A 15,903-nucleotide genomic window follows, 5' to 3' on the forward strand; every position below is an offset into this window, starting at 1 on the left:
TGTCGTAGACCGTAGTTATTGCCATGTAAAATTCAAATGACAAACATGTCATTCATGGAGGTTGTATTTGCACCCATGACTGTAATGAAGTGTTGAACCGATATCCCACAATCGTGGTGAAAGGGTTGATCATGGGACAGGGAGGAAACATTAGGTTCTGATTTGGACCTGCAAAAACAGTGTGTATCCAGGAATCTTTTCATTCTTTTCCTTAACATTGCCAGAAATAAGGGACTTTTGAAGTTTTCCTGTTATCTTAAATTAAATAAGTTGTGTGTAGGAGGTAAAGCTTAGGGATGGCTCGATATCGCTTTTATTCTTTCTGTTACAAATATCACAACCTTGCAGTATCCATCATTTCAGTCTGATACAGTCTTTTTTTTTTTTTTTTTTTAATTTACGAAATTACACTCGTCCGTTGTGCTTTTATCTTCGTTCATCCTTATCTTTAAATCTGATGAACGGCATCATGGCAGACTTGTGCGTCCCTTACTCACATCCTGGTCACATGATGATGATGTTGGTGGTGTACGTCTCTGTCCGCAGCCTGTGCTTATTGAACCATTGAACCAGTTCTGCCTCATTTGGACCAGGCTTTGGTCTCAGTGAGGTCTGCTGGTCCTGACAAGGTCGGTGTTCATGTCAGAAAAACTCATCAAGAAGTAACAAACACAAGCGCACACACACACACACAGCAAAACTTTTTCAGCTATTAAACTTTTTTTTCTCCGTGTAGCAGATGTGTTCTGTTGGATTCACGTGTGATTGGATGCTGTAAACTGCGTTCACCCCCTGCTCTCTATAAGAAATGTAATGTTTTCTCCCACTTACTTACTTTTTCCTTTTTTTTTTCTCCCCCTCTCTCTTTCCTTGCTGTTTTCTCTGTAACTTTATGACCCCTTTACTCACTTTCCTTCATCTCGCCTGCTTGGAGGAAATGAGCACATACAGACATCAGGCTGTGTCTCTGTCTGCTGTTTCACTTCAGTGAGAAAATAGCGCAACATTCCTGAAACTTTCTTCTTTTTTGTCAGAATATTTCTCAGTGTATGAGTGGAATCTCACTGCATTTATTCGGCATAGAGAATTGAAATTCAGATTTCAGACTTCAGTCTGCTCTGTCGCTTGTCATGGAGGCACATACGCAGCGACTCTTCCTGTGCGTACGGGGGCTCCCTGTTCATTACCCTATCTCCATTGCTACCCATCAGTAGTGCCACCTCCAGCAGCATGCATACATCACTGGCATACAGCACAATCTGTCATGTGTGAAATGGGCTGCAGTTGATCCCTGCCCTGGGAGAGGAGAGATGAGTATTTCAGTGGGTGAGAAGAGAGTGGCTCTCTGAAGAGCACAGGGGGAGACGAGGAGTCAGGGCTGTGAGGGAAGGAAAGAAGACATCGAGAGAGAGAGAGAGAACAAACAGGGAGGTTGTCTGAGACGAGTCGCCAAATGAGGAATTGTTGGCCAGAATAAATATATATTGTTAAAGCTAGAGTCTGTAAGTCTGGAAAAGTTTGCAATAGCAGCCTTCACTTTGGAAATAAAGGGATATCCCACCCCCTCTTGACAAAGCTCCATCTCCAAACACTGGACAGTGTTGTCTGTTCTGTCTCTGGAACTGGGAATTTTGCCTGTACTTTTTGTTGTTTTTTTCAAACAATTCTTCTTCTTTTTTTTTTAAATTGATGGCTCTCACGTGAAGAGTTTCACAAACTAATTAAAAATCCTAAATGAAAAATGTGTGTTTTTAGCAGAAGATTTATATTTGATCCCGAAGCGATGCAAGTCGGATCGATTTCAGAGAGAACACAAGGTGGAAGATTAGAACACAAATCCACACCAAGATCCCTCAGTCCCATCAAAGATGAGTGAAAGATTAGAAACATGTCAAACAGTTTTCTATCTACTTATGGAACCTGATATGACATGTGTGACATCTTACAGACCAAAGGGTTAAAGATTATAATATAATTAGCTTAGTGATGTGCTCATGTAATGCTGTAAAGTTTCTTAAAGTTGCCCTCAGTTAAGTTTAAATCCATGTTAAATGGCTCTATATTCTCACAGTGATCAGTGATGCGCTTATAGCAGAAACAGACGGGAACTTCCACAGAAGTTAGACAAAAGTTAAGCCAAAGGACGACATCGCAAACAGCAGCGCGAAACCATCCAAATTTGGCTCAAATCTTTCCAGCTCCTGCCGTTCCGTGAGGTGCCCTCAAGCCTGGCTGCTCTGAAATAATGTGATTTAAAGAGCATTGTCACCATGATGTATTCATTGAATCTGTTCCCATTATTTTCCTTCATCTTTTCTTCAGTCAAGCATAAAAAAAAATATATATATATATATATATATATAGCCTGAACACAGTTTTGCACCAATGATTCAGCTTAAAGTTGGCCATGAATCACTTAACTTGTCTGTGCCAAAAATGCGTGAAAATAAAAAAATCCTGAACCAGATGCACCAAAATGAGACAGGAGAAGTGGAGGTGTTTTGACACGAACTCGGAAGACGACGGGGACAGAATAACAAACTAAGGAGAAACTTTTAGGTGAGAGCAGATCAAAGGAGAAAATAGGAAAGGAGGAGTACAGGACAGACGTGGAAATGGAGGCGGGACGTGGTGGTGGTGGTGGTGTGGAGGATGCTGAGGAGATGAGAGGAGTTGAAGGTGGGATAGGAAGTGAACGGATATGAATATGGAGAAGAAAAGCAGAGGGTAAGAGGGGAGGAAGAAGGGACAACATATATCAGAGGAGGGAGGGATGGATGATGAGGAGCAAAAAGAGAGAGAGAGAGCAGTGAGAGAACAGCACAGACTGACGGAGAGAGAGAGAGAGAGGGAGAGAGTGTGGCACTGCACCACTCTGCTGCAGCAACACTGACTGACTGGCAGCTATAGCCTGACTACTGACTGACTTACTGTCTGTCTGTACTGGCTGACTGGATGCAGCAGTGTCCCCACAGCTTTGCCCTTCTCTCCACCTCCTCCCATCTCCGTCCGTCTCTCCCTCCCATTTTCAGTCTCTCAGCAATGCAGCATGAAGTTAGAGAGAATACTTAGGATTAGACTTTTTTTTTTTTTTTTTTTAAAAGCTGTTAAGAGATGCAGTTTTTAGGCCATGTAGTAAACAACGTTGCTGCTGACTGTCTCAGCAGTGCAGAGTAGGAATATAAAAAACACCTAAAATGTCTCTCTCAGCCTCAATTCCTCCTCTGCGTTTAAGATCCCTTGTTTTATGACAATATAAAAATCCCTTTCTTTGCTCGTGTGACCTTGAGACTGTGTCCTCTCGTTCTCCGGCTCCTCCAGCACTTGGTAAACTTTGTCAATTAACACGATACACATGAAGTTATCATCATCATCACCTCCCGACACTCCAGTCGCCCCCGACGAGATTAAAACACATTTCATCGCCGCCGAAATCAGCGTCGCGCTCAGAGCGACAGATAGCCCATAAAGCACATAAACACACACACACTCATCTCCTCGTGCATTATTATCTCCCACAGTGACGGCGATGATAAATGGCACTGAGATACGATGGCAGACTTACAGACTGATAAAGAGGCCATAATGTGTCTGACCAAGTGTCCTTCTGCCTCCACTGGGTCATACATTATTATCTTCAGAGGGAAAGGGACCTTAAGATAATTCGGAGGATCGTCACAGCAAACATGGGCCCGGCTTCACAAAGTATTAACATTTGTCAGTTCTACTACTGCAATGCAGTACTATGTCACCCTCTGCTCCCTCTCTTTCCCTCCCTCACTATGTGTCTTAGCCTTATCTCTCTACCACTACTACTACGACTACTACTCCTTTCCTTGGCTATTTAATGGCCATTAGCATTAAGTTGTGGTGTTTCACGTAAATAATATTGTTGTATATAAGCGTGCGTGTGTGTGTGTGTAGGTGGCAGTGTCTGAGAGATGCAAAGCCTGCAGATATAAAGTGGGTTAAATTGTGCATATAAGCCATAAGCCACCTTTTCATCTGCGAGCAAATGCACTTTGTTCGCCCTCTGTCTCCTTGGGCGTCTTCCTCGTGCTGTCTGTCATGTTCAATCAATAAACTTTCATCTCTTACACAACTTTCTCTTTATTTTGGAGTTCACTAAGTACAGTATGGCTAATCACAGATCAGTCACAGACGACGGCTGCAATAATCCTCTATTATAAAGGGAAGTGTGGATGTAGCGCAGTGCACAAAACAATGGCTCAACTCGATCATCGCGATGCCATGGTTACGGAAGCTCTTTTCCCGAGGTGTCGCTGTCGTATCGTTATCTATACATGTCAAAATATGTTCGTATCGCACTGTTTCCTGTCAGGTTGACTGGATTTGTGTGTCCGTGTGTCTGACTGTCAATCTCGTCTGTCCGTCAGGAGCAGAATGGTGAGGACAGAGGTCACTAAAGCCACGGAGCCAACAGCTGCAGCTACTAGAGTCTAATTGTAAGTGTTGAAGGTAATTTTTTTTTTTTTATGTTTTTGTATGAGATATGTACACATACACTCACCCACCACTTCTTTAGGTATTACTGTATGTGTGCCTAATAATGTGGCTGGTGTGGTCTTTCTGTTGTTTTTGTTCTGCTTACTCTGGTTCTTTGACTTACTAGTGCCTGTTTATCATCTTGAACCAGCCTGGTCATTCTCCTCTGACCTCTGGTATCAACAAGGTATTTTCCCCCAGAGAACTACTTGTACCTCTCTCTGGATATGTTCTCTTTTTCAAACCGTTCTCTATAGACTCTATAAAGATGGATGAACATGAAAATCCCCGTAGATCAGCAGTTTCAGTATGCCATACGGGGACACACTTTTAAAACATGGCAAACCATTGTGACCTGAATCAGAATATACATACACAATATAAATCATGACAAAACTGACCCAGTCTTTGCAAATCAGTGGTCTTGAATCGATTAGATCGTTGGAATGGGTTCACCAAAACAAGTTTGCCGGTTAGGGATGGGACCATACCACTTTTTTGTGTCCGATACCGATATCAAAAAATCGAGTATCTACAGATACCGATATTAGTGAAGCTGTTAATAACACATTTGTGCCGAGTCATTTCAAAGACTGTCTAACAAATATTGTTCTCCCAAAGGATTTTTGTATTGTATCGGATTTCACATTTCTATCGTTCCGATATCTGATCCATTGATTTTAGACTAGTATCGGACCGATACTGATACTAACCGATAATGATACCCATCCCTATTTGCCGGTGAGTGTAGTCACCGTCTTACATATGCACTTTCCGGAGACAGGCAGACATGTGCCTTGCGCCGTCTGAAGAATATGTTTGCCCCCTCATCTCACTGTTAGACAGCTTTTTGCCATTGGAATGCAGTTTGTGTTGCTTTTTGAAATGTGTTATTTTGTGACGTGTTTGAAATTCTTTGTTCTGATTTCATTAAGTGAAACAAACTCACCAACAAGGCAGCAGCAATCATTCAGCACCTACCCGACCTTGGGTTCCGTGAAAGACACTTTATAAACCAAAGTTATTATTACTATTATTGTTATTATTATTATTATTATTATTATTATTAATAATGTCCCTGTGAGCCATGTAATTGGGAATGCATAGGAATAAAACCTTTAGGAAACAAAGTTGCAACACAGCTTGGATTAAAACAGACTAATAATGTTTGAGTCAAAACCTGTCCGCCTCATTTGTTTGAATGTTCAGATATGGAATAAAAAGTGACAGCCTTATGTTTATACTGACAGTGAGAGCTGAACTTCCACCCTATCTGTCCGTTCCCACCCACCTTTGTCTCTTACTTCTTCTCTGTTTGCCACTGTCTCACTTTCTCTTATTACTCTCATTATCTCTCGCTCCGTCTCAGTCCCTCTTTTCCTCACACTGTCACTTTGCCTCTGCCTTCCTCTGTTATTATGCTGCCCACATGTCTAGACCACAGAAAAAAACCTTTGCTGCTTGTGTATGTGATATCCGCGTGTGGCGGTGCACATCCGATATTCAGTCCGTATGGCGTTGAGAGTACAATGCAAATACTCCATATGTAGGATTTCTCATGAACTGAAGCTAAATGTCCCTCGAGTCCTTGTCTCTTCCAGCACTTGAGATAAAGTGAGGCCCATTAGTTATAACTATCAACCGTGACAATACACACAGTCACTGTTTTTTGACTGTCGGGGAAAAAAGATATCGTGGTGTCTAGTTGCAGTTCACATCCACCGGTTGCCAAAATTCAACATGGCACTGATCTAAATGTGTTTAGATTCTTCTAATTACAGCTAATAAGAGTAGTATGAGGCACTTATTGATTTATGATTCTGTAGGTGTACATGATAAAACTGCTGTACGTCATAACTTACTGTACACCACTCAATTGCAGATTTTTTACATATATATGTATATACATATATATATATATATATATATATATATATATTTATATATATATATATATATATATATATATATATATACAGTATATATATATATATTTATATATATATATATATATATATATATGTATACATCTGGAGAGAGAGATTGATCTGGTCCATAGGAAAATAAAGTTATGACTTTAAAAAGTTATTTTTTTTATTGCATGGCAAGTGATAAGACAGAATCATATAAAATCATTCCATATTTCTAGACATACAGTGTACACCAGGGGTGTCAAACATACGGCCCGTCGACCAGAACCAGCCAACCTTCGGGTCCGATCCAGTCCGCAGGATGAATTTGTGAAAATGTCCTATACTAAATACTATATTTTTCAGTTCCAGATACCTGTGACTAAATGTTTTGTGCCTTTGTAGATCCACTGTGAAAATAGTTTTTGTAAAATTTTAGGTTGTTCATAACATGTTTTGTAAAAGGATATTTAATTAAATGTAAAACAAAGGGAACCATTTTGAGTCCTTGTTGTTTATAGGCTATTATGCTATTATTTTACTGATCCGGCCCACTTGAGATCAAATTGCCCTGCATGTGGCCCCTGAACTAAATTGATTTTAATATATATATGTATATATATATCAGAGATGAGTATTGTCTATGGGTTAAAGTAAGTTGTTAGACACACACACACACACACTCACTCCCACAGCAGGTGAAGTTCACATTAAAATGATTTTACTGTTAAATAATAATCACACAGCCTGTAACTTGGCTGTGGAAGCCGTGGTCTTAATGTACACGCAGCATAACCACTCAGCCTTCAGGTCCTACAGTATTTATTGAATACATTTTATGAATTCAGCCATGAAAAGTGCGCTGCAACAAGTATAATATGTGTATTTGCATTAGACTGTAACAAAAAAAAAGTGTCTGTGAAGGCTCATAGTGATATCAATATTTAGAATAATGAAAATTGAATAAATGGCACAGCCAACAGCCACACATCCATCCATCCATCCTTCCATCTATAATTTATACCTGCGCTCCCATACAGAGATGTCTGGGTAAAAATTTCATTTCAGTAGGAATAAGAAGATATTATCAAAGATGACAATAGCTAGACCAATAAATAATAAAGTCTGCTATATAGGCCACGATTATCCCGGTGTTGATCTATTGTTGATTAGACAGCACTCGGATATTTATGCAGCAGCAGAGAGGCATACGATTCCAAATTCACTCTGCACCATGACAGTGAGGCTGCTTTCTGATCACCAACCGCACTGTTCACACCTGATTCAGTTTACGATTCATTACATACACATTCATAACTGGACTTAACTTGGAGCAAGGGATCTTGAGAAAGCCTGCTTTAGGTTCGGGTCCTGGACAAATTCTCGTCTTGAATCTGCCGACGTGCTTGTAGCTGTAATTGTGCTTTATAGCGGCTCCTGTAAGCTGTCTTTCCTTGTTCTTCTTATGAGCTTTTGGAGGCTCAGTGGTCATCGCTCGTATTTTTTACGGGTCCAGTCAACTGTCTGTGTGCGATGACTCAGAACTCGGGGACCGACATATCACCTGATATTATTTTTAATTTCACGACTTCACGAACAAACATCCCCTCTGTTCTGACCAACAGTTTTTATCGCTCAATTCTTTAAATCTGTGTGCGTTTTCCATATCATAGGGCCCTAAATGAGTCAGTTGGGGATCATTTAAAGAGACAGAAGGCGCTTCTCCAAGTCAGTTTAATGTTTGTCAAATAGTTTCCAGGGAAACTCACCAAGTATTTTTGCTTGAAATGCCCATCTGCTCATTCGGGCTGTTTTGAAAAGGCAGCATATCTCGATTTTGCCGTGAAACATCAAAACAAACCATTAATTATGCTCTTGACTATGACCTGAGCACCTGTCAGCTCAGCTCACTAAGCCTTGCCTCCTTCGTCCATTAAGCACAGTTTGTTCCTCAAATCCTGCTGTTCAGAGGAACCGCAGGAGGAACACAAAAAGAAGGTAGATGAAAAACCAAAAGCCATAGTTCCTCAGTTACACTCTATGCAGAAATTGGTGCTTTTAAAAATCGGGAGTCAGCAGCAGTACCAGAAGTGATTTTCAAAGCCCCTATTAACCTGTCATAAAACTGGATCTGCTGTCGTTTGTTAGCGGGGTTAGAATGAACACAGCAGCGGCAGTGGAAAAAATAATGCAGCCCACTTTTAAATGAAAAGACAGAGAGTCAACACATTTAGGAACATTAAAAAAAAGGTGAGGAAGGTTTTCCCCCGTTCTTCTTTCTAGGTTTAACACAATTTAGTGAAGTTCAATGGACATTGTGTTGCTAATAACAGGAACAGACATGTTGGATTTAATCCGGCTGTTGCTGATGTTGTCTTGTGTTCTGATTTCTTTACCTAACACAGTTTAGAGAAGTGTGTGTTTCTTCCACACTTTGGCTGGGTCACAGTATGTGTGCGGCTAGCCTACAGCTAGCATCGCTCACTGTTTTGAATGAGGAATGGTAGCAGTGGGAAACAGAGTTCCAGTTATTAGGGGCGCTGAGGGCTGTATCGGAGACGTCTGGCAAGGCTAAATGACTTGTTGTGGACGTATCTTGGTGTAATAGGCTGCCTACAGGTTGGAGCTGCTATTAAAAATGTATCTCAAGTTGATTAGTAAACCACGGGGGAGTGAATCAAAGGACCACTGCAAGTTAAACAAACTCATAACCAAGTTATACATGATGCAAGGCTCACAGTATCTGTGTTTTCTTTTTAATTCCTGCTGTATCACCAGATGTTTTTAGAGGAACTTTTGCCCTGCTCTCATGACCTTTCTGCAGTTCTAAAAGTGTGTGAATCAAGAATAAACCAATAGTTACAGGGTTTAAGAACAATAACCATGTGATAATAAGGGGGGATTTGGCATAACAGCTGTCACACTGCATGCATAAGCACCACTTTGTGCTCATTTCAGTTCGGCACTCATGTTAATCAAATGTGCTGTCCACACTGCTCTCCACGCTCTCTGTACACACTCAGATCTGTTATCAAAGTCCTAAAATGTATTGTAGATGATAAAAATGGTCAGTTTCTGATAGATGACAGATGTGTATCACGTCATATCTCGCTCATCCTCCCCTCTCTCTTACAAATTCAAAAACTGCAATTAATCGGTTAAATCATGAGCATCCTGACTGCATAGGTTAAAAAACATATACTAACTCTGTTTGTGTCGTCCATGGGCGTGTGAGCACGATAATTCCATATTTTCCTTTTATGTCTTCCGATGTGTGGCATGGTGGCGTAGTGGTTAGCACCTTTGCCTCACAGTATGAAGGTGCTGCGTTTGACTCCCGAGGTTCTCTGCGTGTTAGACTCCGTGAATGTTAGACACATTTGTACAGGTTGCAACGTCGCTTGTATAATGACGATGAATATCCTCTTTTTCCGTCCTTTCCATTGTTGACGAGCCATGAAGCGGTGGCTTGTGGTTTGAGCCATGCCGCTCATTTAGCCACTATGAGACAGTGCAGTCAGCACATGAGAGAAAAAAAATAAATTGCCATGTGCAAGAGACACAAACGCTCCCTCTCTCACACACACACAAACACACACTCCAATACCACAATAGCCTTTTTTGGTATTAACTCTGACCATGTAAGGACCTCTTGTGTCCTAATGAGGCACAACCTCTTGAGGAACTTGAAATGGTGGTTAGTGTTTGGCAGTAACTGGTTACGGATGAGGTTAGGGATAATGTTTTGTTTAACTGTCTACAGTCAATGCAGTGTCCTCAGAAGAGTAGTTGCGCAAAGCTCTCTCTCTGTACCTGTTTTTGTGACCTCTTTAGGACCTATATCTGACTTTTTTGGGACCGGTAAACCTCATCGGGGTCAAAGCCTGATACAAATGTGGCAGAACCTCATTTGGTTGTGGCTCTGGCTAGATCATGATCATTAAATGTCATCAAATCTGGCAAAAAGTGTTGTTTTTTTGCAACAAAATCTGACAAAAATGTAGAATAATAACCATTTCCATTATGAATTTAAAAACACTTAAGACGTATATTATGAATGTATTTATTTTCTAATATTTGCATGTATTCAACATTGACTGATAAGTTGCTCTCCAGCCATGGAGCCAAGGGTCTTGTTTGGTAAAACACTTAGGTATGAGGTGTGATTTTAAAGCACTTAGTGTCTAGTATGGAAAGTATTCTGTCTTGTAAAATACCAGAGCTGCTGTGATTGCAAAAAGCAGTGTAACATGATAAACCTACACAACATCCTACAAATGATCTTCTAATATTCATGAATATTTATTAACTGCCCCAGTGTGTGTGTGTGTGTGTCTCTCTCTTTTCATGTTTTTCTGCTATTATATGTCCAATCCCTTGTGGTGCTATGTTTTTTTTTTATGAAAAACGTGTTTTTATCCACATACTAGGTCGTATTACAGGGTGTTTTTGGACCAAAGTATTAGAAAGATAAGTTCATTGAAATCTGTTATAAACAATGCACTATGAACGTTCAGAGACTGGACCTTTGAGTGCGTTGGTGATGTCGCATTCTCTGTCTCGTCCTCCACTTCCTTTTTTGGACCTCTTCTCCTCCAAACACGGTGTTGAATTAGCACTTATCAAAGACCAACTTGTATGACATTTAACTATCACAGGAAGATTTGTAACTCTGCGATACTGTCTAACCTGTTGGGTTAGAGTAAACCCCCATTCAATCATGTCAGAGACACTATAATTTACTACTGAGAGTCGGTTTGATTTATAGCTTTGCCTTGTGGCTACGTCTCCCCCCTGACTTTGAAATGCAGGGTTCGTTAGTTTGGGATTTGAAAAAAACGTATATAACGGCAACCTTTGAACTGTCTACTGTCTCTGACGTCCGCTAACCTCAGAGCCTTTTGAACGCGCAGTGAATAAATCTTCACGTGTAGAACGTGAATTGTTGAGCTGTTCTGGGATTCTTGCATGTTTGGATTCTTGTATCACGACTGCGTGTTTTAACACGTTGCCCATCGAACAAAACACTGTAAACACTATACACTTGTGTCCACACTTGAAAACTCGGCTCTTGAAAACATGAGGAAAGTAAATTAAAATGATGATTGTCTGTGAAGGTTTTAGTGATCCAGGTCATCTTCAGTTCTGAAGAGGACTCTTGTTGCCTCCACCAAGGTGCCGACAGCTAACTGCTAAAATGATAAATAATTACTTTCTCTCGCTAAGATTTGCGAGACAGTAAAGCCTTGAAACGAGTGAACGGCTCAAACATGAATAACGAACTTCACGTGTGCTATCTCATCTTAAGCAGTATTCGGACAGGATTAGTTTGTAATATTAACTTCCAGAAATCTCACTAAAATTACCTCAAGTGGGAGGAGTATGTCGATACCTGTGCGTGCTACGCCGTTTCCTGATATCACAAATGCACATGCACATTAACGTGGCGCCGACAAAAGCTTAAACGTGAAACTGGACAAGGGAGGAAAACGGTGTGTTTAATTTCAACACAGAACTTCAGGGAACTTGGGGAGAACTTACAGTTCAGGGGCAGTTTGAGAACATAGTGCATAACTCTACCATTTGGGAAGAGGTGCTTACGCAACTATAGGCCCTTATCTGAAGTATTCAGAAGTCCTGTGCCTCTGACAAGTGCTTTTGACCTTCTTTTGGCTCAGAATGGTGTCCGTCATATGCTGAAAACACCAGAGGTTTGCCATAAACTTGTCCAACTGCCTAGTGCAAAACTGGATGCTTGAAAATTTGCAGAAAATTACTTGTATACAGGATATTATTAATATTTAGGCACATATTTAATTCTGGTCTATGTGCATGGGATTAGTATTACCTGGGATAATTATTCCGGTCCTTTTTACCTATGGTAAAAGTTGTCAGTATCTTCGCTGTCCGGTTATAATTACTGACAAGGCACACTTGGACGGGCCTAAAACCACTGAGAGTTTAAGTGCTACTTTAGAGGACATGGCTAAATGTTAACACTGCCGGCGAAAGCATGGTCGCATTATATTCAGCAAGTTTGGCAGACCAGCTATCCATCTTATTGAACAAACCCCCCCCGAGTATTAATATTTCAAACTCTACAAGATGGAATGGCACAAACAATGTGCTGCAAACATCAATGGTTGGCTACACAAGGGAAGAGGAACGACATCCCTTCTAGAACTTGAAGGTCACTGTTGGTCCCTGACATGTTTGGGTAATGGAGGCGGTAGAGTCAGTCTATCTGCAGTCCCACCATTAGATGTCTCTAATTTGTAAACTCTGGACTTTTTTAATGCATATAAACATATGAAATCACCAGTTGGGCTCAGTTATACTTGGGAGTTTAGTGTCAATTAGCAGAATTAACAAATGGATGCTGGATGTCAACATTTGACATTGTTAGAGCTGGCATGCAGAGAGTATCACTTGGTTTGAGGCATTATGGTCTGGCTGCAGACTCTTAAACCTGGTAATATTGATATACATTAATGTGGTAAACATGTGCTTGTGTTCAGTAAAGCCACATGGTTTGGTGTCTGATTCCCTACTGTATCAAAACTGAGCTCATTGTATCTGGAAAAGGTAAAGATTCCCAAGTTTTTAACCTTAAGAGTACACACACACACACACAAACACACACACTCTTCCTGACTGTTTTCTACTCAAGCCACGTTCCCTTGTGCTGCAGATCTGCCTCCCTGACAACTCTGATAATACCAGACTGCAAAAACGAGAGCAACACAAATCTTTTCACTACTCAACCACTCACACAGAACCAGTGTGTGTGTGTGTGTGTGTGTGTGTGTGTGTGTGTGTGTGTGTGTTATATGATGACAGTGATTGGCAAAAGCATCTCCGTGCACTGGCTTCCTGCCTGGCTCTATCAGATCTACATTTGAACCTGCCTGCTGACAATGCATGCAACTCCTACAAGGAAAAAAAATGGAAACCAAATGTCTGATAGTGAGCCCTCTCTCTCTCTCTCTCTGTCTCTCTTTCTCTCTCCCTCTCTCCCATACTTTATGGTTGACTTTCATAAATATGATGCATTTCTGTGCAGGGAGGAATAGATTATCTCCTTTGCGGAGATGGCAGACATTGCTGAAGCGTTCCACCATCCTCATCGTATCCTTTTTGAAAGGGTTGATTTGTCCTGTCATTCAGAATGCAGCCGATAACTTGGCAGAGCGCGCTTGAGTTTATCTATTTTTATTTTTGCAACTGCAGGAGAACAGAAAAGTCCAGGGTTTTGGCTGCTGATAGGAGGCACATCCTGTTCTGAACTCTTTGGTATATGAGGTGTTGGGCAGTGACACCTTATGTGTTACTTATAGTGATGTGGTCACAGTTACCTACTCAGAAGATAACTTGTCACGAGAGCTGAAAACGTGGGTGAAATTATGAAATAACGATTTTGACTTTGTTGTGGATTTGAAACGGTTGCCGTACAGCAAGAAGGTAGAAGATGGATGATAGATGGATAGAGTATTACCACATGAGATTGATTGATTGATTGATTGATTGAGCAAAAGCTTATCTAGTCCCGCCCCCATTATCATCATACAATACATAATTATTCTTTTCTTATGACATTTGACAAAAACATGTTTCAGCATCAGGTAGCACTCAGAGATGTAGTCAGAGATACCATCAACATATATACTTTTTGAAAAATTGCCGGACAATAATTTAATTAAATTGAAGCCTTTGCAAGTTGTTAATTGTACAATTTCTTTTTTAATTGTACAATTGTGATGTGTGGAATGCTGATACAGACTGATACAGACCTCCATTTTAGAACGATTTAGTATATAATGGAAAACATACGCAACTCTCTGCAGACGGGGAGCACAAAAAGTATCGAGAGGCTTTTACAGACACTTTATATTTTGGGACAGAGCTGTAGACGATAAAAAAAAAAAAAACTCAGACAGGATGTACTTTGGTTGATTTTAAGAACGATTGGCCATGCGAGCATGAATATTCAGCCTGACGGAAGCTCTCTAAGGATCAAAGCCGTCACCATCAGTCCAGGCCTAAATTAAACACTGTAATGCCATAGTTCACAGCAAAACAGACAGTGTGACCAAAGCTTGTGATTCACTTGCCCACCAGGCATGAGATTTTGGATTTTAGGAAGGAAACCAGAGTGAGTGAGTGTGTGTGTGTGTGTGTGTGTGTGTGTGTGTGTGTGTGTGTGTGTGTGTGTGTGTGTGTGTGTGTGTGTGTGTGTGATACATGTGTTTTTGAGGTCATGCTGCTTTTAGTCACTGCATGGTTTCCTCACACACCACAGCACACAAAATGTCAGTTGAACCCAATCGTTTGTCATGCTCCACTAGTGTTTTAGAGGTAACACACACACAGGCCTCTTAAAAAACACACAGGCCTATTTTGCTGTAAGAGATGGGAAACTGAGGGGCAGAGAAGAGACAACACAATTTGAGTGGAGTGAAAGGTGAGCAGGGGTCAATGAGGCTTGTTGCTGGAAAGGTTGTTCTTCGGTGGAGAGGAGGAGGGTGAGGGTGAGAGGAGGACAGCAGGAACAGCTGAGGGGGTGGGGGGTTGGGCTAGCAGTGGTGGAGAGGAATGAGAGAATAAGATGAGGAAGAAGGTATGGTCACAGTGTCAGGATGAGGCAAACAACCCACTGTCACCTTCTTCTTCTTATTTAAACAATATGTTATATATATATATATATATATATATATATATATATATATATATATATATATATATCTATATGTATATGTACATATAGATATATATGGGATTGGCACCAGCGACCCCCGTGACGCTCATGTGGAGGATAAAGCAGTAGAAGATGGATGAATGGATAATAATCATAATAGTGTTAAATTATTTCTTCCCCTTTTCTTTCTCCTGGAGATGCATGTCTTTTCTTTAGGTTGAGGTTTCCCCCTAATGTGCATCTCGGCCTCAGGTATCCCACTTTCAGTGATTACTTGTAACGTTATTATTATTAACCAAGAAAACAATGTTGTTTTCACCCTGTAGAAGAACTACTACAGAGGCAGTTTTAAAAAGCTTGCCTGATATGATGAACTCAGAGAAAAGGTTAATACGGATGTTATTACCAGTAGACGTAGAAGTAGACTAATTTTCCCAGTGACTTCAACTCAAATTGAGTTCAGTAAAGCTGCCCCCTGGTGGCTGACTGCTACCTCCATTCCCACTTCCCAGGCTATGCTTTTCAAACCGGAGGGCTAAGTCCAATTTCCTAAACACACTATGGTGATTTCTCGTGTGTGCAGCAGCGAGAGAAACCTACATCATAACTACAGGTTTCTGTGTGACAGTAATTCAGTTTCATCATGGCGCATCGTGCAGCCATGTGGACAAAACATATACGCTGCAAAAGTAGCTGGAGATGATGCAGCTTGCTGGTGTGGTGCAACAGTTGTGTGAAAGTCGCCCCTCCCCCCTCCGCTGACAGGAGACGTCCACATGACTGTGAGGAGAA

General features: G+C 40.9%; 1 protein-coding gene across 2 annotated transcripts in view; it reads left to right on the forward strand.

Annotated features, from left to right (window-relative positions):
• LOC131471111 (low-density lipoprotein receptor class A domain-containing protein 4-like) overlaps nucleotides 1-15,903 on the forward strand; it is a 189,525-nt gene that overhangs the window by 22,706 nt on the left and 150,916 nt on the right. Inside the window, exon 2 of one of the 2 annotated variants that reach the window (XM_058647421.1) lies at nucleotides 4,398-4,479. The gene's annotated coding sequence lies outside the window, so the exon portion shown is untranslated. The remainder of the gene's footprint in view (nucleotides 1-4,397; nucleotides 4,480-15,903) is intronic. The other variant, XM_058647420.1, reaches the window with a different exon arrangement.

The sequence above is a fragment of the Solea solea genome, chromosome 13, assembly GCF_958295425.1.
Source record: "Solea solea chromosome 13, fSolSol10.1, whole genome shotgun sequence".
NCBI classification, from domain to species: Eukaryota; Metazoa; Chordata; class Actinopteri; order Pleuronectiformes; family Soleidae; genus Solea; species Solea solea.